Here is a 5314-nt window from a genome sequence, read left to right as displayed (position 1 = left end):
GTCCCGGTTGCTCTCCTGTGAAGCACTGAGTCATTTAAGCACAGGAGATTAAACTATGATAAAATGTAACTACTCTCTAGTTCCCCTCTGAAATATGAGGCCCTTTATTTTAATTAAGGTTGAGTAAAAAAAAAAAATGTAAAAACGTTTTCATATTCCTTGTATGCTGACCTCAGCATCTGAGACCATTTTCCTGAGCGTTCAAAACTTCTTTTGATTTACAGATTCATGAATGAATCAGTATGACCTGTGACAACTAGTCTCCATGGTCATAACATAGTGCTGTCTTGACTCATACAATTGAAAAGGTGCAAAAGAAACAACAGCAGAGTGAAAGGGTGGGGAGTCAGCACCAGCTGAAGATGCCTAATTTAGAAACCTATAAGTGAACTTGGTGTCAGTACTGTTATTGTCATAATCAGCAAAGGTCTTGACCTACAGTCAGTGAAGTCTGGAGGGTGATTGAGATGTTGCAGTCTGGTCTAGTGTAAACACAATGGCTTTCCAATACCACTCGAGGAGGACTTCTGGATTACCACAGTTTGTCCTTCAGTGTTAAAGAGATCTGGTCATATCATCTCACACACAGAGTTATCAAGCACCATTGAATTTGTCTGATGGCTAGAGAAATTTTTCTAATTACTGGCCAAACCATGATCAGTCATTGTGTATTTATCATCCAGACCACACAGTGACAGGACAACAAGACTTCAAGGCTTTTCCTTCATGTCATGCAACTCTCTGGTCACTTAGGTCCAGCTCAGTACTGTTTTGACTACTAGGATAGTTTCAGGCTTTAATCTGGATGAGTTCAGGCTTTTTTCTGGATGAGTTGCCTGCTGTAATATCATCATTGCCTTGCACTGCATGGGGCAAACACACATTCTTCATCAAAGTAGTGGAAAATTGTGCAGTTGACTGTATTTACTTTCACTGCCTTACCTCATCCTTTGAGATTTCTTTATGCTGGCCAGTGACCATAATAACCACATATGTCACTCTATGCTGTAGATCATGTTTGCCCAGTGATGTAACTTTTGTAGCATTGTGCCCATCATCACATCTAGTCTGTCTTTTCTGAAAGTTCTAGATAATTAGATTTGCTTCTGTGGCAAGACATGTTATCTACATTATTTTATTTTTTTTTTTGCGAAACACTTGCAAGCACCGTGCTTTTGTTTTTTTTATTTTGCTCTGGAAGTTCCAGAAAGGAACCCAACATCCACATTTTATGTATCCAGCTGTTTGCAAAGCCTAGTAAATATTTTGTGCCTTAATCTACTCTTGAAAATCTAAAATTCTGCTACATTTTTACTTAATGTTCTAAGTAATAACTGTATTGTAAAAAAATCCCAAACAAACAAGCAAAAAATCCCAAACACAACAACAGCAACAAAATAATAACTAAAAAAAAAAAATCAAACAACAAAATCCTAATAAACAAACAAACAAACCACACACACACAAAAAAAACCCAAACCAAACATGCAGGACATGGCTTGCAACTTTCATGTTGCAGAAGATAAATATCTCTTCTGAATATAATACAATATCTCTAAAATAGGAACAAACTGAAAGTTTTGAATCAATTTATTTGGTGACTGCCAAAGATAGACAGCTGTCAAGAGGGAGAATAAAATAAATGGAAGATGACTGAGACAGTTCTGAAACATGCTCTAAAAAGGCATTTTTAGAGTTATTCTATTTCATTTTCTTTAAGTTTTCATACCTTGAAACATTACACTAGTTGTTATATTCTTAGAGAAGTTATTTGAAGAATGGTTCACAGTCCATTTTTTGTTATTCTGTACAGAGATGCAATGAAATCGATGTACTCTGCACTGCAGGCATAATATAAAGCAGATGGTTTTTCCTCAAGCAATGAGTACATTAAAATCCAAACGATAATACAATGTATATAGTGCTTCTAGATTAAAGCTCTTGCATGCCAGATTTGTAGCTTTGATTCTCTCTGATTTTAGTGCTTAGTAGGATTTATTCCAGTGATTCTGCCCTTGGGCCAAAATGAATCAGCTTTTATCTAGGATGATCATATATTGGCTAAGCCCTGTAGCTTTTCTTTTAATAAACATGTAACTTTAACCTACTATTACATGTACATAAAACATTACAAATCAAGCTTGCACACAACACTATAGCCAAAATAGAATCCATTGAAGTTCAAAATGCTAATTTGCAGAATGAACGCTTCTAATGTGTGTCCTTTTAATTTCCCTGATTACCTTCTAGTCAGCTTTGTTATAATCTATTCATTCTTGCTCAAGCTTAAGCTTGTTTTGGGCACTATAGAAACACATCTTCAGGCTCCTGTCCTGAGAGTGAAAAGTCTTCATAGAGCTGCAGTTTTTCACTAGAAAGTAACATTGTCATGTGTGCGAAGTGACTCTGATTTTCTCATCTTTGTTGGTAGCACAAGTAGCAACTTTCAAAAAATGTTTATATATCCATTTGGCCTATTTTCTTAAAACTCTTCATTTTTCAAGACTTTTAGGGCATTGCTTATACTCTAAAAAATTAGATTTCCTGAATCTGGAATTATTATTACTGTTATTATTCTTTTTCCAACTCTCCAAAAATATCTTACGTACTTTGAAAATAACCAAGCAGATTCTCTTGCCTGACATACTCTTTTCCTCCTGTTCATGAGCAGAAGCAAAACTCTGTCTCTAAGGCTCCTGCAAGAGATGTATCAGTTAGAGAGTTCATTTGCTTACCTCGTTTGGATCCTCAGTGCACAGGATGTGAAAGGGACATAAAAGGAAGAGCGCAAGTTGCCAGTCTGCCCTAGAACATTTTGATTTTCTCAGCACATGGAAGATTCCTGCAGGATCGTATTCAGACTGTAATTGGAGGGCAGAGGGTAATAAGCAACCCTTGCCACCAGTGGGGTTTTCAGGGGTTCTTCAAAAGCATCCTGAGATCTCAAGGAATATGGGCTGGTTTTGACTAGGAAGATATTTACAAAATCTGAACCTAGAGGTGAATAAATGAGTATCAGACATTGAGTCCATTCTGCCATCCAAAAATTTAACTGATTAGTTCCATGACAATTAGAAAATAACGCTCTCTTACCCCAAGTTCTTTTACGTATTTGTCTAGACTACTCAAAGAGGCGGGAGGAGCCTGACCTGAGGTATCTCTGCAACATTAGCGATATGCTCCAGTTTTACAAACTTAGCTCATAACTCAGTTATTGCCTGGCTGGTCTCACAGAGAAGCTCTCAGTAGGAGGAACAACGTCTTGAAAGGGCTGAGTGATTCAAGGAAAGGTTAAAAAAATTGTTTCAGACAGCCAGTCTACCATGTTGAAGGCTACATTTTACTCAGGCGAGAGTCCTGTGGTTATGCACATGGGGATGTGCAGTGCCACCAGCCACTCCTCTCTTTCTCACCATTTCTATAGGTCTGCTTAGATGCTGTACAGGGTGTCACTGCTACAACTAGAACATCAGCTCCTCAACATGACTACCTCAAGCATTGTACAATGTGTTAAGATAGAAATACTGTCATTCATACAAATAACTCCAAGGGAGTTTCCTTTCTGCCTTTTTCTCCTACATGCAAAGCAGAAACATGCCTATCATTTCCCATAAGTCCTGCAGCTCTGAGGTTTGTATTGACTCAGACTAAAATCATTTACACTAAAAAAGAAAGAAGGCAAAGCTTTCTTTCTAAATTTAATGCGAACTTTTTACTGACTGGTTCAAATTCAGAAAGAAGTATTATAATGTTCTCACTAAGTGTTAACGTAACTCAGTTATTGAAGGCCAACCAACCGAAATAGTGCAGAATGTGAAGATAAAGCAAAGAGTCTTCCTACACTCTCTAGTTTCATGTTAAGATAATTCAGCACGTGACTAACAGTAGTTTTCTTGCAGCTTCTAAAGATGTTCAACAGTTCTGTAGCAGGTCTCAACAGGTCAAATAAAAAATTATTATTGTGAGAAAACATTTTTCCATTTTACGTATTACTTTAGCATGGGTGACATTAATGTCTGTCCTTCAGATGTTCCCAGAGCAAGCTTTCACAAACCTGTCCTCCAGGGGAATATTTCTAAGGATGAGAAGTAAATGCACAGTCCCAAATGCTAAACTCCCTCTCAGTGTGCTGAGACAGCCTGCAAAGCTCATGATGACAGTGAGAGATTTACTGCTCTGTGGAACTGAAACTGCTGCTTCTTTTCACATAGAAAACAGACTTCAGAAGATCGTTATCGAGGACAATAAAAACTTTTGGTTACTACTGACCTGCCTTCTTCGAGCCAGCTATAGAAAAGATGAAAGACACTGTCTTGTAGCACTTGTCTACTGAAACCTTCCTGTCTTTTTTAGCTGTGGCTTGAAATATGATCATTTTTAATCTTTCTATTGTTAGAACTTGTTCACCCTGCCACAATTAGTGCAATGAGAATGCATCTGCACAGCAAATTATTTGATCATTATTTCATTTTAAATGAGGATATCAAATTACTGCAGTGCTGAAACTCCTCTTTTTTTTTTTTTTTTTAATTGAAGAACTCATTGTTCTTCATGAGGTTAACTACAGCTCTCCCCTATTTTGCCAACATTTTATTTTCTGGTTGGAACAATTTTTTTTGTTTGTTTTGTTGGGTTTTGGGTTTTTTTGGTGACTTGTGGGAATTCTATTAACCTATATTGAGCATTTGGTTTCAAAATAGTAATAAAAAATAGGATGAATGACTGACATCTGTCTGCACTAATAAATCCCATGTCTAATGCTATTTTAGCCAGAAAAGTATTATCTTACTAATATATGGAATTCCCTTCTTCGCAGAAGGAAAATTGTCCTTTTTTTTTAGAGTCTCAGATGCAATAAAATGCATTCCAAGAATGTATTCCAATTGTGTTTGGGATTTTTTTTTTGTGCCACTTACAGTTTTTTCCAAATAATTTGGAAATATGACTTTTGGACAAAATTATCTGTTTAGTATAAGCCTATACTAGAAATGATAGAAAATAAATGGTTTTTTCTACTTTTGACAATTTCAACAGCTGTTTAAATCAGTTCGATCTGCTTTCCCACAACGAGATCATTTTTAAGAAGAAAAAAAATCACAACAGAGATAAATGTGAAGAACAGCTCTCAATATGACAAGAAAAAGAAGTAACGGAAAACATGCTTGTTACAGAGGTTACATTCAATAACGATTGCCTGTAAGTGCTAGGGGATGGTCCTTCTCTCACTTGTATTGACATAAATCAATAGTAACAGCTGTGTAATCAAGGATATTATTGAGAGGAATAAATTCCAAGTTATATTAGCCAAGGTTAT

The sequence above is a fragment of the Nesoenas mayeri genome (assembly GCF_963082525.1).
Source record: "Nesoenas mayeri genome assembly, chromosome: 2".
In the NCBI taxonomy this organism is placed as follows: domain Eukaryota; kingdom Metazoa; phylum Chordata; class Aves; order Columbiformes; family Columbidae; genus Nesoenas; species Nesoenas mayeri.
The sequence above is the reverse complement of the archived record's forward strand: the minus strand, read 5'-3'. Positions refer to the sequence as shown.